Here is a 22,043-nt window from a genome sequence, read left to right on the forward strand (position 1 = left end):
TAAATGGTGAAAAATTGCAGCACGCTGCTGTGCAGGGAGACTTGGGTGTCCTTGTGCATGAATCGCTAATAGTAGTTGCAGCAGGTAATTAAAAAGGCAAATGGAATTTTGTCTGCCATTGCTACAGGGATGGAATTTAAAAACAGGGAGGCTATGCTGCAGCTGTAGAGGGTCCTGGTGAGGCCACACCTGGAGTACTGTGTGCAGTTTTGGTCTCCTTATTTGAGAAGAGATATACTAGCATTGGAGGGGGTGCAGAGGAGATTCACTCGGTTGATTCCAGAGTTGACAGGGTTGGATTATGAGGAGAGACTGAGTAGACTGGGATTATATTCATTGGAATTCAGAAGAATGAGGGGCGATCTTATAGAAACATATAAGATTAAGAAGGGAATAGATAAGGTGGAGGCAGGGAAGTTGTTTCCGCTCGCAGGTGAAACTAGGACTAGGGGGCATAGCCTCAAAATAAAGGGAAGCAGATGTAGGACTGAGGTCAGGAGGAACTTTTTCACCCAAAGGGTTGTGAATCTGTGGAATTCCCTGCCCAGTGAAGCGGATGAAGCTACCTCGCTGAATGTTTTTAAGGCAAGGCTAGATAAATTTTTGAACAGTAAAGGAATTAAGGGTTATGGTGAATGGGTGGGTAAGTGGAGCTGAGTCTCAAAAAGATCAGCCATGATCTTATTAAATGGCGGAGCAGGCTCGAGGGGCCAGATGGCCTACTCTTGCTCCTAGTTCTTATGTTCTTAGGTGCTTTAATAACACAGAGTCTCTTGAATTGTTCTATAGTGTATTGTTAATTTGGCACATTGTACAAGGCAAAATTATAGTGTTTTGTTGGAGTGGAGTTGCTGGAATTGTATGTTACCGATTCTTGTAGAAAGTGCTCTATTTTGCAATACCTGAGTAGAACTTGCCAGATGTGTGAAATGTTGTTAACTGCTGGTCAAAAATATGGTCCAATTTGCCAAATATCCTTCTCAAAGGACTATTCAAAACTGACTAATGTCAGTACCTCCAGGAGTTCTTTGTTTCATCAGTTTAGCTAAGAATAGTTGAGTTGTGTTGCCTGACAAATCTGTTAGAATTCTTTGAGAAGGTCATGAGCAAGTTAGACAAAGAGTCAGTAGACATGATCAGTTTGAATTTTCAGAAAGCTTTTTACAAGGGGCCAGACAATAGCCCCGGGGGCAAGGTACTGGTGTGAATAGAGGATCGGCTGACTGTCAGAAGGCAGAGAATAGGGATAAAGGGGTGTTTTTCAAGATGGCAGCCAGTGACGAATGACAGTTCTGAAAGGCTACGTGTTGGGGTCACAACTATTCATGTTATACATTAACGACCTGGACGAAGAAACTGACAGCATTGTTGCTAAGTTTATAGATGACACAAAGATAGGTGGAGGGACAGGTAGAGTTGAGAAAGCAGGGAAGCTGCAGAAGGAGTTGAACAGGCTAGGAGAACATCTGATCAAAGGCATTATGGAACTCCATGTGCAGCACATGAACTGCATTACTTTTAGCAATCCTCTGTTACCCGATCAAAAATCTCAAGTTAGTTAAACATAATTTGCCTTTAACAGAACTATGCTGGCTTTATTTAATTAACCACCTTTACCCAAGTTATTATTAATTTTGTACTGCGTTATCATATGGAAAAGGTTTGCCAACTCAAGAGTTTAAACTAAACAAGAGTGTTTAAAGTTTGAGCAAAGATTTGTAGCTCGAGTTACGGATGAAGTTGTAGACATGTTCACCGAGCTGATGGGTTTGGTTGCAAATGTTTTGTCACCCTGCTAGGTGACATCATCAGAGTGCCTCCAGTGAAGCTTGTTATTTACATGCTTCAGTTTGTTGGGGTGCTTGATACTACTTCCGGTTTTGTTTCTCAGTGGTTTGTACATAGGTCTAATTCAATGTGTTTGTTGATGCAATTCCAGTTAGCATACTAGGCCTCCAGGAATTCCCTGGTTGTCTCTGTTTGGCTTGTGTGATTATGGATGTGTTCTGCAACCGAGAACTACGCAAAGCAGAACAGGAGCACCTATACGGAGTCTTCAAAAGGAATGGATACCCCAAAAGCACAATCCGCCATTACCTCCAAGACAGACCACAACAGGAAGACATAACACGACCAGGCTCACTAATCACTCTACCGTGCATCAAGGACATTTCAGAGATGACCACAAGCCTACTCAGACCCCTAGGTATCAGGGTAGCCCACAAACCAACAACCACCCTATGACAGCTACTGACAAATGTAAAGGATCCCACACCCAAAACCAGCAAAACCTGTGTAATATACAAAATACCATGCAAGGACTGTGAGAAACAGTACATAGGCCAAACTCAAAGAAAACTGACAACATAGATACACAAACACCAACTAGCCACCAAGAGACACGACCAATTCTCACTTGTCTTGCTACACATGGATAAAGAGAGACACAAATTCGACTGGGCCAACATATCCATAATCGCACAAGCCAACAGAGTGATGCCAAAGAATTCCTGGAGGCCTGGTATTCTAACCGGAACTCGGTTAACAAACACATTGAATTAGACCCTGTGTACAAACCACTGAGAAACAGAACTTGAAGTGGTATCAAACACCCCAACAAACTGAGGCATATAATTAACAAAAGGGACAGAACACCAATGCTTCACTGGAGGTGCACTGACGATGTTACCTAGCAGGGTAACGAAACTTTTGCAACCAAACCCACCGGCTCAGCAAACATGTCTACAACCTAAATACAGGTGTAACATTTGCAATTTTGCAGTCATCTGACACTATTCCAGAGTCTATAATTATGGCCAGTGCCTCCACAATTTCCATTCCTACTTTCCACAGTATCCTTGGATACAATATTAATCAGGAAATAGAAATAATCTTATAATCTGTAATTAGACAACTAAGGTAGATTTGTTTTTCAGTGCTTTGGGTTTGATCTGAAACATGGAACTAAAGTGAATCTCTTTACCAATCTGACGGAATGGCTACACCATAGTTGTTGCACAGAGCTTACAAACATTTCATTTATCTTTGCAATTATTACATGGATCATATCTCAACTAGCTTTGGACATACATTATACTACACAATCGTAAATCTGTTTTGACTTTGATTTTCATTAACTTAGTGCAGAGACTGAAAAACAGTCAGTTGTTAAATTTTTAGAGATAGTAGGAACTGCCGATGCTGGAGAATCTGAGATAACAAGGTGTAGAGCTGGATGAACACAGCAGGCCAAGGTTTCTCACCCTAAAAGTGAAAAATCAATTCCAAAGAACACACAGGAGAGTGACCATAAAGTTTAATTTCCCCACAGTTGATCTGCAATTTAAGCTATAATTGAATATGCATGAAAAAATGCCATTTGATTTTGCAATAAACTATCTCAAAATACATTTATCTGTGAATGAGTATAATACCCTTAATTTAGGATTAAGTTTTGATTTAAAACAGAATTTTCCTCTATCAAGGCCTTAAAGTGGCCTGTAAGTAATTAATATGAACTTGCACTGAAGTCTGCACTGATTCTTTTTCCCTTAAAGAACTCTACATTTCTCCACAAAAGTTTGAGTACAAAATGTCAAAATAAATACGTGTAATTTAATATTTTTTCATGTTTTTAATCTAAACATGTCTAAGGATTGATAGTTTTCTAACAAATATCTGCACTTTTTGATGGGCTGAAGATTTATGCAAAATTACAGAAAACACTGATAAGACTTTTGTACAAAGCACATATTTTAAGAAGATGCAAAACAAATTGATTGATAATACAAGTACCGAATGTAAATATCTATAAATAGCTAGCTAAGTGACTTGAGAAAGGACTATTTTGGCAATAAAAGCATTAGTTATGGATTAATTAGGTTTCATAAAGTGTTTACATAAAAACATCCAAATAGAGCAGAATGTGTGTGATTATTGCAAATTGACAAACAAAATAGTATTCACCTTTTTGCAGCCACATCTGTAGCAATCATTTGTTAATAATGGGGTGTTCAGCATCATTGTTAATATTTTTTTCAGCATCCCACTTGCAATTACGCCAAAAACAAAAACGAAACCAAAACTGGCAGAAAGCCAATCTAAAAGGGCAGATTGGCAAGCTGAATAAATTTTCTGCAAAGGCCTCTTGTTATTACTCATTCCTAGATATGTAAGGCAATAAAAATCCATTCAGAACACAACTGCTGCAATGGTGTTCTTATGCCAACCACATCTACAACATTTACTGCACATTTTCAGAAGAGTTACAGTCTTTCTCACACATTAAGCACATACTATAAATTTCTTGGAAACTTATCATCACATGGTTGGTAACTTTTATTTATTGCTATCAAAAATATGGCATAATTAGCAACCCTGTACAGATATAAAACATCACCACAGTGGCACTACAATACGGGAGTGCTGTTTCTTCGTACAGTAAGTTTCATTTAAACTTTTCAATAATATTAATGCTAGTATGTTCTACATATTAATTAAGAAGATGTTAAGAAACACAAAAAAATTGTTAAAAATAGAAGTACAGGATTCAACTGCTAATGAATCAATTTACACTCAGTTCATTATGTCCCCAGAAGTCCTCCCCCACACACTGCACCCATAATTGATTTGTGTAATTGCCTGAAACACAATCCCAGCTGTCCATTATTGGGCATCTTTTTGGTGCTACTGATGCAATAACATTTTTATGTTGCGGCTTTATCTGCACCTGATCGAAGAATACCACAGTAGCTGATCAAGTGCTTATTCCCATGAGCCCACATGTACAAACACTTTAGGTTAGCTTTTAAAGCATTTTTAAAATCTCAATAAATATTAGACCTCATCAATTAGCCAAAACAAGGAAAAAAGAATTGGATTTTTCAGTTAATTTCACCAAGAACAGTTCTAAAGAAGGATCACTGGACCTGAAACATTAAGTCTGATTTCTCTCCACAGATGCTGCCAGACCTGCTGAAGTTTTCCAGCAATTTCTGTTTTTGATCATAAGACATCTGTTACCAACTCATCAAAAACTGGGTCAACCCTCATAGCTAAGAAATAATAGCAAATAATCAAGAATTCTGACATCTTGACCATATGCATTTGGTACTGCAATCCTCACAACATAGGAATTGAGGCAAGTACAATACTAATAATAAAGCCAGTTCTATTTAGGAAGAAAGAAGAATAACAAAAATAGATAATATTTTGAGGAATGTCTTAATCTTGCAAATATCCTGGAAGGTAAGAAAGCATAGATAATGGCAATGCCTCTGCAAAGTAAAAGAAGAAATCCTGTAGCTTTAAAATTATTACATTCTTCACAATGAAGAGAATTTCTAAAAATCTTCATATTGCGATTGGTTTCCTGATGAGAGTGGTTATTTTTATGCCATGTTAAAAGTTTGAACATTGAAACGGTGAAATTAAAATGCATTGTGCAATGTTTGACATAATGATAAGCCAATTAATATTCTATTTCCTGTCAATTAAAGTTGCAATCCATTACAGAAACAGTTCTAAACAGTCTCTTAGGCATTTCTCTATTAGTAAAGCAAATTATGGATGTTCTCCAGGTTAACATCAACATGTTCTTGGGAAATCGACTGCTAAAAATAACGAAATTACATTTATAATTATATTTAGTCTTTTTTATTATACTCTTTTGGCTGCTGGGAAAAAATTAATATACAAACTCAATTCAACTCCAACACTAACTGTTGTAGAAGGTACCATTCGGGTGGAGATGGTGGTTGGTATTGGAACAAACCCAACTCACAAGAGGCCATTGCCAGCACACAGGATTACTTTTTTAAAAAAAAAATCATGGGATGAGGAAGACAACCTTTCCACATCTACCATACAAGATTCTTAAGGGACTTGATATGTTTCAATAAGGTTGATTCTCATTCTTCAAACTGTGGATAAATCAAGGCCCAACCTACCTCTACTTCTCCTTATAAGAGGGTTCTCCATATCTGATATAAGCCTAGTGATCATTTTGTGGAATGCCTTCAATGCTACAATATATTTCCTTAAACTGTTCATTGTATTCCTTGGTGCATTTTCTCTAGTGATAGTTATTGCATTTATTTCCTCTCCTCCTTTAGCTCCTTGATTATTAAGTAAATTTTGCAATACAATTGGTTCTTCTAGAGTGAAGACTGATGCAAAGTATTTATTCAACTTCTCTGCCATTTCTTGGCTCCCCATTATTATTTTCCAAGCTTCATTCTCTAAGGGCTGATGTTCACTTTGGCTTCTCTTTTCCTTTGTATATATTTAAAGAAGCTCCTGCTGTTCATCTTGATCTTACATGCAAGTTGACCTTGAACGTTTAATTTCTCCATCTTTTATTTTTAGACAATTTGTTCTGGTTTTTAAAACTTTCCCAATCATCCGTTTTAAACTGATCTTTGCCACAGTGTATGTTTCTTACTTTCAAGTTGATGCCATCCTTAGGCTTATATGAGACTCCAGATCCACAACTATGTGGCTAAGACTTAACTATTCTCCAAAATAGCCAAGCAAACCACACAGTTGCATTACAGTGATCAATAAATACTGGCCTTGCCACCAATGCCCACGCTCCACAAATGAATGAGAAAAGCACTCCTGTAAAGCAGCTCAACATATTTTCTTACATTACGTAATATAAACATTTTTGTTGTTGGCCAGATTTAAACTATAACAGATGTTCCTCTGTACACTTAAACATACATCTAATTTATTTGAGTATTTAGCTGGCTGTAATAATGCATGTCCTTCATGCTTTGAATCATCTTCAAATATGACCACGTTGCAACACCTTAAATCTGTATGGCTTTGAGTTTAACTACAGCCTTAACTAAATGGAATTCTTATCAAAAAACCATTTGTCAAGATCAACCACATCCTACAGTTTTCTAAAGTCCACTTTAGTTTTCACATTCTCCTGCTGAGGAAAGCCACTTGCCCTTGTGATTTCCGTCCCCTTTCACAATGGTCTGACTGGCAGGAACAAATTACATATGGCTGCAGTCACCAAACCAAAGAATTGGTCTCCTGCATGACAAAAAGGTAGTAGATTGGAGTCATGTAAATAAGGCTTGCTTATTAAGATTGGCAGAGCAACTCAGCCACTGGTGCAGGCATTGTTGTATCAATGCCAGCCTCAAGCCCAGAAAAATGTGGAGGGGACAATCAAAATATAAGTTAGAGGAAGTGCAATGGACTGCTATGTGAACATAAAGAATCTTTGAAACTGAACAGAAGACTTGCCAACTGTTGAGACACTGGTCTTGGGTAGAAACTTGGGCAGTATCAAGAAGAATGTAATGTTGACTGAACACTAATGAGATGCAGATACTGAACTGGATAAGTGGACTAACAAAAAAAAAGACAAAAGCAGGAACCAGCCCATCAGAGGGCCAGTGAAGATCATGGGAGCTTCACAGAAAGAAGCCCGAAACAGATTTCAATAATAAAGTCATCCATCATACAGAGAGAAAGGAATGTGATGGGGTGACCGATGGAGATGGAGATGGAACTGGCAGGAAGGAAAGGAGGGAGGCCTAAACCCATATTGAAAAATGCAGCAGCAAGAGACTTAAACACAAAGGACTGGAAGAGGATTGCGGTAGCTGATAGGAGGAGACGCACAAAGGTGATAGACCAGCATCGCACCATCCCCAAGTGAAACGAATGATGCAAAGAAAAATAGAAAGTTTAGATTTGACCAGGTCTCAATGCAACTGATCACATCAGATTGCCATTCTATTTGGACATTGTACCCAGTGCCACCGATACACCCTATCCCCAACAAAACTCGCTACCACTTTAAAATAGTGGCTTCTTGGTTAGAAAGTTGAGAGTTGAAGCTTTACTTGAGACTTGATTAAATAATTTAATCTGGCACCATCAGAGGCATCAGTTTTCAGGTGAGAAGTTAAACCAAAGCCTGGTGCGCACTCTGATTAGCATCATCAGGTGAGAGAAACAAAATTAATGTTTCAGGTTAAAGGTCACAGGCTTGAAATGTTAACTGTTTCTCCCCACAGAAGTTGTTGCATGTCCTGTTGAGTAAGTCTTTCTGTTCTTATTTCAGATTTGCAACATTTCAAAAAGCAAAATATTGCCACTTTTAAGATTGTTATTAAAGATCCCACTTCCCAATTCAGAGCAGACGAATTGTCAATGAGCCACCGTTAGCATTTATTTCTCAAACTACACCGAAATACACAAATTAACTGATAAATTTTGTAATGTTCAAATTCCCGCTATTTTCTACAACTCAACAATAGTAATGCTTCAAAAGAACATAGTTGGCTGCAAAATGTTTTACCTTCAGACTGTGGACACTGCACAAATTCACGTTTTCATATTTACTGTCACCCTTTTCAAATGTGGACACCACAGGAATCAGTTTTCACTCTCCATGTACCTGTCAATGCTAACTGATCCAATGACAACCGCCACTGCCTCTCATTTTCTTCCCCCGTTTGATATCATCCCTGATGATATATTCATTGATCTCTCTTAGCCTAAAACTTTTATGGCATTTGCTGATCTAATCAGGTTTTCATTTCATGCATAGACGTAAAGCAGAGCAACAATGGAGAAAGTAGATGGGAGTGTATAAAGTGTTGCAGCACCATACAGTATTTACTAATTGTACTTGTGATGCTACAACCGGTCTACTAGTGGATAAACTGGAATGGAAAATTGGCCACAGTATTGTCAAGAACAGAACTCAACCGCAGCAGCATTTTTCTATCCCACATTACCCAAGTCTCGTTATTTTGTGGCTGCAAAGTGAGAAATTGTCTTCACACAGAATCCACACCACAAAAATAGAACATTTTACCAGCTGGTTTATGCCAGCATTTATACATCAAATAAATCTGACTAATGTTTCCAATATTCCTGCCAATATAAAAAGAAAAATAAACTATCCATATATGCTTCAATCTGCACATGGTGCCTTCTAAGCAGAAGCTGGTTAGCAGCCACAAAGCTGCCTGAAAAAGTTTTAGACTCATAAAAGAGAAAACACCTGAATGCATAAATTCCAACAGGTTAAAACAGCTGTTTAAATTTAAATCCTGACCCAAACTTAGCAATTTTTGTGGAAAGAACACACAGGTGTCTGATGTCCAGCACTGGTTAGGCGAAATGACAGCAATTAATTAACTTACAAGGTATTTGAATTCACCCTTTCTTATCTGGTAGACATGTTCAATTTTTTTTTCTCTGGAGGCATGTTCAACACTATCTGGTTTTCTGCACGTTATGATATGGTATTTAAGCCTAAAACCAAAATGTCACCTAGCATTAAAATGATAGTTTATTTTATTTAATTATATTGAAAAATTATATCATTTTCAATAGATTTTGAAATTTTAAACTGCAAATCCAAGCGCATTAGTTGACTTTCTGAAAATCTAGAAGATTAAATTAATGATTACCTTAAACACCTCTAGTGGCAATGGGAATTTTTCAGCTTCACAGAGAGCCTGTTCAAGGACATCTTTCCATTCAGTGTCACTTTTAAGAGCCTGGATTTCTGCAAAGGAGCACACAAAGAGAATTTATATCAACATGCCACTATTGTCTCCAAGGTTTTTAAGCAATTATAGATATTTATGTGAATTCACTGTTGCTAAATCCAGCAGTGATGTTTTTAAGTGCTGTTCCCAACTGACACCCTTTTAAACTAATACGGATTTCCAAACTTAGACTAAAATTTTAAACTTTAAAATCCAAGATTGATAAATTTCATTACAACACAAGTTAACTTGCATTTGGGCTTATTGAGGTTGAGGTTTTACTGACAAAAATGAATCTCAAGTTATACGTATTGCCAATTAAGGACAGTGCAATTCACGAGCCGGTGACAAGAAAAAAAACAGGTTTAGATTAAATAGTATAACAAAGTCAGATCTGATTATGAAATATCAATTCCAGTTTAATTTATTACTTTTAAGAAATGCAGCATATTTCTACACTTCAAATTTATATTTAAATATGGAGTAACTAGGGGTTCATAAACAGGAATAAATGTCACCATCTATAATAGTTTTAAAGTTTTGCGCTCGAATAGCAGGTTCAAAGGTTTACGATGGCCTACAAAGGAAAATCAATTGACGTTTCCAAATTTACTGTAATTAATATATAAAATGTCACTTTAGTAACCCACAATCAATCCAAGTGCAAACTGAATATTCAATAAATTGGAAAAGGACCCAACATTAAAAAAAAAAGCAGGCAATTAAAATACAAAATGAATATAAGCTCAATTTTGTGCAATGTCTTATGTTCAAGTCTTTGTACAAATCTATGGACTGGACTTTATTGGTGCTGTGGTCCCTTCATTCCTGACATTTTGGTCACGAGGGGGTGCATGTCTAGCAGAGTGACAAAATTAAGTAAAATGCCCAATGCTATTATACATCTAGTTTTCAAGAAACAGAGGTGAGATGAAACTTCCTGTTCAGAGGCGTGAAAGTCGCATCTCAGCTGGTTACCAGCCAAAGCAGAGGCCAAAAGAGCTCCAGTATTGTTGGCATCGGCAGAAGCAGTGGCCATAGCCAATACTGCAGGGAGGCAGAGGAGGCATACCATGCTACATTTCAGCTCAATTGATGAATCAGGGGTTTCTGAACTTGAAAGTAGAATGGGGGTATGAGACAACAGAAAACTGGATGAAATTCCCCAATGGCTCCAAGAAGACTGGTAAGGAGAGAAAACTTTTCCTGCCACCAGCTCAAAGTAAAACCCACTGGTTGGATCTTTGTCATTGGCCTCTGCTGATAAAGTCTTAGCGCTGGTGGTGGAAAGAGAACCATAATTGCCCACTTTGGAGCTTTAGTTAACCCACTGGACAGGGCTGTTAAGGACCACAAGTTCCAATCCCATGTATGTTGTCCAATTGTCCAGGGACCTGAAGCAACCTTGCTATGATGTTATGGAGCTGCACCTCGCTGAGCACAAATGGCAGAATTAGAACATGCTAGAGTGTGACACACAAGAACAATGCACTGGAAGATACTTTGAGAGCACATGGACATGACATGTAAAGAAGATAATTAGTCTTCAATTAACACAACCACAAGAACACATAGAGCCTACTGTAATTACCAGGTAGAGCAGTTTTTAGTACTAATGTACAATAAGCTTTGTTTCTTTGAAGTCTAAGCCTGAAGATAGTTTTTGGCTTTACCTACACTTCAACCAGTCTGCCTTGAACTCAAACTCAATGCAGCATCAAACCGCATGACAAAAGAATGTGTATGTGAAGATAAAAACAGAAATTGAGATTAGTTGCAAAACCTTTGCAAAAACCTCTTTAAAGTAAAAAGTTAATTGTTACTAACATCCATATTATAACTCAACAACTATACATTAAGAAACTACTTCATTAATGAATAAATTTTCCATAGGATCATGAAGCATAATTATACTTTTGAAATTAGTTGCAAAATCATTATAAACAAAAAAGTAAAAATATTACTTATAGTATCTAATATACAAAACTCTTCAAAAGAAGTTTAAAACTTTCACTTTCAGTTTTTGTTTTCAATTGACAATTTTTGAGTGAGATTCAAAAATGTTTTCCATTGCTTCTGGCATAATTATTATTTGAACCCACACCTGTTATTCTCTAACTTCCACAACACATCCACAAATGAAAATTAAAAATGCCAAAGCACTGTACAGCTAATAAAGTACTTTTAAAATGTCACCACCACTGTAATGTTAGGAACAGATGGTCAGTTATCTGGATTGCTGGTTTCTGATGCAGAGTAACACCAATAGCATTCAATTCCTCACTGGCTGAGGGTACCATGAAGGATTGATTCTCCTTCTTAAGCTCTCCTCTCCCTGAGGCACTATGACTCTGAGGTTGATGATGAGGAGAAATGTAGCAGCCAATTTGCACACCATGAGCTCCAACAAACAGCAAGGTAATAATGAGTAGGTAATTTGTTTTTACAATGTTGAGGGTTACACTTTGGCCAAGATGCCAAAATAATCCTGGTCTTATTTGAAAATCTGCCACTGGACCTTTTACATCCATCCAGAGTAGGCAAATTGAGTATCAGTTCAACATCTCATTTGAAAGACACCCCCAACAATGTAGAGATAGTAAGAACTGCTGATGCTGGAGTCAGGGATAACAGAGCGTGGAGCTGGAGGAACACAGCAGGCCAGGCAGCATCGGAAAGTTGATGTTTCGGGTCAGGACCCAAGAATGTCAACGTATAGTTGCTAAGTTATAATATTGATTGAAATGAATGATATTAGTAAAAGTAAAATGCCTGCTGTGTTCCTCCAGCTCCATACGGTGTTATCCCCAACAGTGTAGGACTCCCTCAGTACTGGAGTTCATGTAATGTAGATACATCTACAGTGCTGTTAGGAAAGGAGATTACATACAGAACCATTCTCAATCTGGGCTGGGATATCTCAAAAACAGAGTATCAAGTTGCACAGTAAAAGGTGTTATCCTGTCTGCTGTCTAATGCTTCGGAGCCCACAAAATGGTTCTAAATTTGAAATGCACTATTCAATAGTAACCGGAAAGTGATGATCTATGAATCTCATTAGGAATTAGTTGGAACAAAATTATGTTCACCAGGATGAATAAATACAAATAATCAACAAGTGTCAATAATAGTGAGAGACTGTTGTAACATTAAACTGCAAAAATTAATTAAATTCAACACAACATTCTAGAACGACAATACTCTCACTTCTTTGGAGTCACAAGGAACTTTCTTTGAAAACTTTACATTGTGTTCCTGCTCAATCCCGACACGCTGCATTTTTTTTTTAGACAGACTGGTACTCATTCATATGTATAACTGGAGTTCAAAAATGTCATGAGAAACATGACAATTATTTGTTTCAAAATGCAAAAGTCATCAGTCACAGCCAATTTACTAAATAAAATCTAGTGGGATTGGTTTTAGAGGGCCACAGACAACATTGTTTAAAGGTGCATAATTTAGGCATTCAGATCACTGTAACCTGTGTGTCATTTTTGATTTTCACAGGGTTTTTTTTTGAGCTTGGAGTTTACTTGTTGCTGATTTCAGTTTAGCTCACACATAAAATGTAAGCCCTCAACTTTAAGGTGTCATGTCTGCTGGAACAAGAGCAACAGTTAGAAAACAGCAAGTAGGCAGAGGTCTCATGGATGGGGTGATACATTCATAGAGTGCATAGCCCACAAACACACTTCCTGGATATACGACGAGCTTGTGCTTCTTTTTGGTGACTGAAGCACTTATTTATGTGTCCTGATGCAACAAGACCATCGGCTGGCTCAACACATTGTCATGCTTTGCCTGTGGCTGACCAGTACGCTCATTTTGTTTTGTCTCAGAATCTTTTCAAGATGTTGCAAGGGAAGCTGCATGAAACAAGTCACTATTATCCTGTCTGCTACAGTCACCTATTGCATCATCTTTCCTATTGACACTAAAAGCCAGAATGAGAGACCTCTAAGACCTCTGGAGCATGGCTCATTTTCATTCTGCCTTCATGTAACTATCATCAAGATGAGCTATCATATTAAAAGGGGCAACCTGGAGACTCTATTACGAAGATGAAGAATTGAGGAAGTCAATCAAGTTATTTCATATGACATGTTTACATTCTTTTCTCATTTATAGCTCCATTATTTAAATGTTGCATTATACAAACAACAAAGAAGCAAAACAGCAAACAGATGATTTTATGTTTAGAAGATAGTCAAGTCATGAAAATTAATCAGATTTAAAGCAACTGAGGGGTTGTCCAACATACTTGAAAGAATTTTAATCATTAATGTAACAGAATAGAACGGACATCACCTTAAAAACATAAATAACTATAGAGCTTGTGCAAGCTTCAAGTAATTCATATTTACACAGTTAAGGCAGTGTTTTAGTGCTCAGAATTACAATATAGTACTATACAGAGTCATCAGTTCACAACTAAATTCCTTGCAAAACCAAAAATCTCCTTTAGGCTTCCATTGACACACCCTTCCAAGTTATTCATCTCTCAATTTCTACCGAAATTATTAACATACTACAATAAATAGAAACAAAATATTTCAATCTGACTCAGAGGAAACTCTCTGCTGATTGGAGTCATACATAGCACAATGGAAGATAGTGGTGATTGTTGATCTCTGCAAAGGTCCTCAGAAGAATATCCTGGGGTCAACCATCTTCAGCTGCATCACTGTTCTACCCTCCATGATAAGGTCAGAAGTGGGGATGTTCACTGATGATTGCTTGTTGTTCAGCATCATTCATGCCATCTCAGACAATGAAGCAGTCCATGCCCAAATGCAGCAAGATTAGTAATATCCACGCTTAGGCTGACAAGCAGCAGGTAGCATTCATGCCACAGTGTTAGGCAATGACCATCTTCAACAGAGAAAATCTCACTATCACCACTTAACATTCCGAACCTTCGCTCAAATCCCCATTATCAACATCTGGGGGTTACCACTGATCAAGAACTGAACTGGACTAGCCATGTAAATACAGTCGCCGTAAGAGCGGATTAGACACTAGGAATTCTTCAGGTGAATGACTCAGTTTCTAAATCCTCAAAGCCTGTCAATTTATTCCCCCCAGTGGAGCATAAGTAGTTGAGGGGTGACCTTATAGAAGTTTATAAAATCATCTGGGGTATAGGCAAGGCAAAGGTCTTTTCCCAAGGGCGGGGGAGTTCAAAATTAAGGGACATTTCTTTAACGTGAGAGTAGAGAGATTTAAAAGGGACCTGAGGGGCAATTTTTTTCACACAGGATGGTTCATATGCTGAATAAACTGTCACAGGAAGTGACAGATGCAGGGACAGTTACAATATTTAAAACACATTTGGACAGGTACATGAATAGGAAAGGCTTAGGGGGATATGTGCCAAATGCAGGCAAGTGGGACTAGTTTAGTTTGGTAAACTAGGTCAGCGTGGACAAGTTGGACCGAAGGCTCTGTTTCCATGCTGGACAACTCTATGATTATCTACAAGGTAGAAATCAGGAGTGTGATGGAATACTCCCCACTCAGCTGGATGAGTGCAGCTCCAACAACACTCAATAAGCTTGACACCACCCAGGACAATGCAGACTATTTGATTCCAAATCCACAAACATCCAGCCCCTCTACAAACGTAGCAAGTAAGTGTGCCATCTACAAAGATACACGGGAAAATTTGACAAGGCTGCTTAGACAGCATCTTCCTCTTAAGAACTTTAATTGATCTTTTAATGCAAAGACCCATCCTTTACCTTCTCACTGATGTTAAACTTCATGGTGCTGAGAAGTCAATGGGCACTCCACATTTCCCTCACTATACAGAACCCCTGCCTTACCCCCCACATCCAGTTTGCCCCCAGAGGTCTGGTAAAGTTCATCCCAAGTGTAAAAACTTACTAAAATTTCACGTGAGTGGGACTGAAAGGCACGAATATCAAATTAAAATAAGTCTAAGTTATCATATACAGGGGAAGCAGTGGTCTAGTGGTATTATCGCTGGACTGTTAATCCAGAGACCCAGGTAATGTTCTGGGGAGTTGGGTTTGAATCCCGCCACAGCAGATGGTGAAATTTGAATTCAATAAATATCTTGAATTAAGGGTCTAATGATGACCATGAATCCATTGCCGATTGTCAGAAAAACCCATCTGGTTCACTAATGTCCTTTAGGGAAGGAAACTGCCATCCTCACCTGGTCTGGCCTACATATGACTCCAAACCCACAGCAATGTGGCTGACTCATAACTGCCCTCTGGGCAATTACAGATGGGCAATAAATGCTGGCCTAGCCAGCGACACCTTCATCCCCTGATTGAATAAAGAAAAAAAGATACAAAATATATATCGGGATTCACTCATTTTAGAATCATATGTACTGTGCTTATTTTTATACACTTTGATTTTATATTACATACAATAAATAATTAAACATAAATAGCACAAGTTACTGGAATTTAAGAAGCTGTTTTAGCACTGAGGTTTTGCTGCATTAAAGGCTAGGTAATTGGAGGCACGAAAGATTGATGCTATAGCACCCTCATCGGTCAGAGGCTGCAGGTAGAGTGGCAAATCTGTAAAAGCAACTTCTTTATTAATGTAAACATCACAATTTATAATGGTGAAAGTTAACACAAAAATGTATACACTGGAAATTTGCAGATCCAAGAATGGTAATAATCAGAAATGAAAAATGAATGTCTGAAGATGTCTCTCAGACAAATGTTCAGTTTATACCTGGCAAAAAGCACATAAAAGGAATAGGTTATTTACACTGGGATGTAACAATTTTTTCAATCGATTCTTAACTTGACACCTCCTATGCAAATTATTAGTTTATAAGGAACAAATTTAAAGCTTAAGCAGCTTTTCTCAGATTTCATCTGCTGGGAGTTTCTGCGCATTGCTGACATATTTGCTTAAGCTGCTACTGCACTCGGACCTTGGTGGTCTACACAACCAGAAAAAAAAAAATGAAAGGGAAGATGCTCTTTGAAACAAATTGAGAGGTGATTCAAGGTTTAGAAAACACATTAATCAGCTTCCTCAAATTGAACAATCTAAGTTTCTTCTAGCACCTGATGCTTTCCACCTCAGATTTAAGATATTCAAAACAATAAACTAATCGTATATTTTTAACACTAATCAATTCACTGCTATAACAATCTATTATTCCCCAAAACTGCATTCACTTAGGTTAAGAAAATTAACAGTCATACAGCACAGATACAGATCCTTCGGTCCAACTTGTTAATGCTGACTAAAACTGAACTAGCCCCGTTTGCCTCCTTTTGGCTCATAGCCCTCTCTCTTTCCTTTCTATGTACCTGTTCAAATGTCTTTTAAATGTAATTGTACTTGCCTCTACCAGCTCATTCCAGATATGCACCATCTTTGCGTGAAGAAGTTTCCCCTCAGGTCCAGTTTAAGCCTTTCCCCTCCCACGTTAAACCTACGCCCTCGAGTTTTGGACTCTCCTGACCTGGGGAAAAGACCTTGGCTATTCACCATATCAATGCCCATCATAACTTTATAAACCTCTACAAGATCACCATTCAGCCTCCTACGCACCAGACAAAGAAGTCCCAGCCTATCCTGCCTTTCCTTATAACTCAAACCCTGCAGTCTTGATAACATCCTTGTAAAATCTTCATTGCACCCTTTCCGGTTTATTAACATCCTTCCTATAACAGGGCAAACAGAATTATACGCAGTACTCCAAAAGTGGCCTTACCAATGTCACACATAGCCATAAGCGACTCCTATACTCAATGTTCTGACTGATGAAGGCAGGCATGTTAAGTGCCTTCTTCATCACCCTGCCTACCTGTGATGCCACTCTCAAGGAACAATGTATCTGCATCCCTAAGTTTTTCTGTTCAACAACACTCCCCATGGCCCAATCATTAACCATGTAAATCCTGCTCTGGGTTGTCTTACCAAAATGCAACACTTCGCACTAATCTAAATTATTTGCCATTCCTCAGCCCACTGGCCCAGCTGATCAAGATCCTATTGCATTCTTACAAAACGCTCTTCACTGTCACAGATTGTTCCCAATACAAAGGACTGCCAGGGACAGATCATTAACCCTCATTTTTCATTCACCTCAGTAACTAAACAGTTAAATGAGATTTTTTTTAAGGATCAGTAATTTTGGAAAGAGCAGAATGTTTAATGTTTTAAGAAATAAACAGCTTCATTCTTCAAACTGTGCTAAAATCTTAAGTTTCAAAAGATGAAGTTTGTATGCAATTTTGAAACAGGTTGTGGTATATCATTCACAAAAATCCTTGTTAGCAAGTCAGAAATACATAGCAGAGCAGAAATCCCATACAAAACAATAACAATGAACTATAACTTGAGATCTCACAAATTAATCTAATCAAAAATACATTAACAAAGTAGCTCAGAATTCTAAAGGAAGATGTATGACTAAGGAATATTTACAGCTAGTCGTTCTGTAAGCTTAGATGATTTTCCTGACGCTAGATGCCTATTTTTAAAATGGGCTTTATAGAGTCATAGAATCATACAGCATGGAAACAGACCCTTCAGTCCAACTAGTCCACACCGACTAAGTTCTCAAACTAAACTTTCACGGCCTCGTGATGTCCTGTTTACAAGCAAGTGAAGCGCTTTTAAACTGTTGCTACTGTTGTAGTTTTGAAAATGTGGCAGTTCATTTGTACACAACAAACTCCCAGGGCTGAATTTGGCTAGGTGCCAATTTCAGGGAGTTCCATCATGGATTTCTCTTCCTGAGTTCCAATGAGTTATTTCATATAATTCTCTGTTGCTCACCTCATTATGTCTGCACCATGCCCCTATGGCACCTCTCTCACACATTGTCTTGCACTCACCAACAGCAGAAGTAGTCTCCACTGTCAGGAACTTCAGAGATTTCCTTTGTCACCATCATATTTAAAGCCCAGCTGTGAACCCTGCGGAAAAGACCTTGACTATTCACCCTATCCATGCCCCTCATGAGTTCATTCTTGTTAGCTGTAGTTATGATAAAATTTGATCAGACAGGTGATGATGCAAAGCAAAACTGCATTTACAAATATGAACTTCTATTTCCAGTGAAGTTTCACCTATGTCATCAAAATACCCTCAGAAGCTTTTCTCATTAATTTCCGTCCCACTATGTGCACTGTGAAGGGCTATTCTGCCACTTAACCGACGCAATGCCACAAAAGATCAATTAACGCACAAAGATTTTTAAATCATATTTTCCCTCAAAAAAGAAAATGCAACAAGGATCTAAACTCCACTATCCTTGACAACAAATACAATTCCAGGCTTGATACTGGAGGACCTGGAGACATCTTTCTTAAAACTTTAACTGACAAATGAGGAAAATCATTAAACTCAGTGCTAACTTCTACCTAATGCCTGGACTTCAGTCCTGGTGGAGAATAACATACATCAACCACCCTGTTATTGATGCAATTGTTCACTTTCCTTCAAAAAAAAACGTTTTAGATTGGCTTTCTTTGAGTGATCAGAGAAGAGGAAGAAATTTCATAGCTAATACAATTTTACAGGATTTATTTAGCATAGCCCATTAATAGAATCAATATACGATGTTCAGTTGATTACTGATGTATACAATTGTCCCTTGAAGAAATGTTACATTGTAATCAAATTTTTGGTTGGTACAAGTGCTGTACTAGGTAATTTTCAACATGTATCTGTAGTTTAATACAATCTAATTTGTTGATCAGATGTGAAGAGAAATGTTAATCAAAACCCAACAGCAGAAATCAGCTTTCAATGAATTAATGTCAAATATTTTACCATTTATATTAATTATATGCCTCCAGATATTGCAATATCTACAATCCCAAAAGTTCAGAACAAGGCAGACCAGGATAAAAAAACAAATAAATAAGCTTTCCAGTTGAAAGAAAAGTATATTTCTGTTTAAATTGGGAATGCACATCGTTTGTCTACTGTGCCACTGATCCACTTATCAGCATATACACACAGGAGTTAGTACTGTGAGGTACACATTACATGCATAATTCAGCAATATATTTAATAGACTGAATACCTTCTTTACAATCATTCAATTACCCTTTCCCAGATTTGCAAAATTTACCTGTGGGTGGATCTAACTTGCAGCCGTTTTCCTGGCACCATCCCACCGGTCGGAGTCTATAGTCCAGATAAAACAACCACTGGTCATGTTTTTCAATATCGTTCAACCCTTCATAGCGTAAGCACAATCTGCCACCAACATTCTCAATTACACGGACTATCCAGTATTGGAAGGGATCTTGATAATCCTGAAGTTCAATAAGAGATTTAGGGGTAATGAGGTCCACAGCGTTCTTCCCTCTTAGTGGCTGTTGGAAATTCAAGAAAAAAAAAACAAATTTCAGAAAACCAAATTCATCTTTTTATTCTCTCAATAAATGGAAAATACAAGATGCTGCATTCACTGAAGTATTTACTTTTCTTTGCACTATATTCTGCAGTTTATTTCTTACATTAGCATGATGGACTTGGGTTAATAATAAACTAAACAGAACATGTTGAGAATTAAATATGTTTTCTTTAAGCTTAAAACCAAGTGTACAATTTTGAAAACATACACACGTTATTTAGATCTATTTTATGAATATATTTAGAAGATTACCCCTTCCAGAAGGTTTGCAGGAGCTGTCCTTGCACCAGTCAAATCTTGAATTAAAAATTCTGTCCAGTCTCCATGTTTCTCACAAATTGCTGCAAAACAGGAAAAATATAAATGTAGTGAACCAAAACAAGATTCTTTCCCTCTCAGAGGCTGACATTAGGTACTGCTACCCATCAGTGTATTGTTACCATTTATTAAGTGCATAGTAACCATTAAATTGTTTCAAGTAACTGGCATAAATATCCAGGTTTCACAGCATTTTGGTTAACAGATCAAGACAGCATAGTTTATTTAATCACACAAACTCAAGCATAGTAATTACATAGTAGATTTCAAGTGCATCTGTCACAATAATGACACAATCAATTCACGGTTAAATAATAATAAGCTGTTCCATATATTCTATTATAGATATTAATGACTTGGAACTCTAAAGGGATGGCTTTGAACCATGCAGGAAACAATCCTAATATTTTGGCCAAAAATCAATAAGTCAGTCATTTAATCACAAAAAAAACTGTTGAGCCTTGACACATCACAATAGAGTCTCATGTTCTAAAACTCTATGTATAAAAGATCTTTAAATCGACATAACGATAATGATATGTTCAGAAACTATCAGGTTAAGTTAAACTGTCGCATTCTCTCTCTCTCCTTACTGAAGTAAGGTAGAGTTAAGGGCTTAGTCTAACTTCCATCAAATCATATCTAACATAAACAGTGGAAAGTTTATCACAGCAAAACAAACATCACAATCTGATCATATTATTGTAATCAGGAAAAAGGCATCAGTACTTGAGATGCCTCATCATTTTTCACCAACTTTCCCATTGGCTTATTCCACAATATTACCAATTTTAGCTACATGGAAAGAAAACAAAGCATTTCTTCATTTTGTTCTTCACCTCAGCACTGATATAAACGAAAGGGAGGTTGATACAAGTTCGAGAATACATTTCAAAACTAATTTAAAACACGCACATTTGGCCAACACAGCTATGGACTGAAAACATATATTTCTGATTGACAATAAGCTGCTTACACAATAGAATCTGGATTAAATCCTACTAAATGTCACCAGCAGGGGGGAAAACAACTCACAGCAGGTGACTATTTTGAAGGGAAGATAATACGATTTTGGCTGAAATATTTATAAAGGCCAAAGGTCTCTTAACGTATGTAAACTGCATAGCTCACCCATCAGAGAAATGTAGAAACACAATGTATAGACCGGTGCACTTGTGTTGACCTATATAAATGTAAGTTCTTTTAACTAAGCTTGAGTTTACTAAATTGTTTTGACAGCATGAAATACTTGAACCTGTATGGAAAACAAACCTTACTCTTACTCTTCGTCTTACTGTCTTTTTTGTTCCAGAGTGCATCTGTAGGTTTCCCGCAACAATCTGCATAGCCATGGCTAGCACTACATTATTAGCTTCACAGAAGCCAAGGCATGAATATAAAAACATTATTGTTGAGTAGAAATCAAGAAATCAGAATGTACTCCCTGTTCATTCTATTCTTATGCTGATATTGTTTCCTTCCAAGCACATATTTTGAAAAACACTGTGGAGTTACTTCACAGAGGCGGTATCCTGTCACCAAGTTACCCTTCATTTACACAACAGCCCTTGACTATAGGACTGCCTCAAAGAGTCCACATACTCGTTCAGGATTATCACACCTACCTGAACTTCAAACATCACTGGTCATTGCTTCGCATTGATGGTGCCTCTTACCCACATGGGCCATTTCTGTGATTCTTACACCAAAAACTTTGCCCCCTATATCAAACAGTCTCTCTCACTTGGCAGAGTCTTGGGTCCAGCGTTGGAGTTCCTAATGCTGTTTCATACTCCCCACCAGGTCCGGGA

The 22,043-nt window shown here is 37.6% G+C and overlaps 1 long non-coding RNA gene across 1 annotated transcript; it reads right to left on the reverse strand.

Moving 5' to 3' along the window:
• Nucleotides 1–9,448: 9,448 nt before the first annotated feature.
• On the reverse strand, nt 9,449–20,266 carry LOC125485797. Its single transcript, XR_007264506.1, has 3 exons — nt 20,167–20,266; nt 19,627–19,873; nt 9,449–9,547 (listed from the first exon to the last, which is right to left on the reverse strand). It is a non-coding gene; the product is annotated as an uncharacterized LOC125485797 (long non-coding RNA).
• Nucleotides 20,267–22,043: the final 1,777 nt, after the last annotated feature.

This window comes from Rhincodon typus, chromosome 22 (assembly GCF_021869965.1).
Source record: "Rhincodon typus isolate 14 chromosome 22, sRhiTyp1.1, whole genome shotgun sequence".
NCBI lineage: Eukaryota > Metazoa > Chordata > Chondrichthyes > Orectolobiformes > Rhincodontidae > Rhincodon > Rhincodon typus.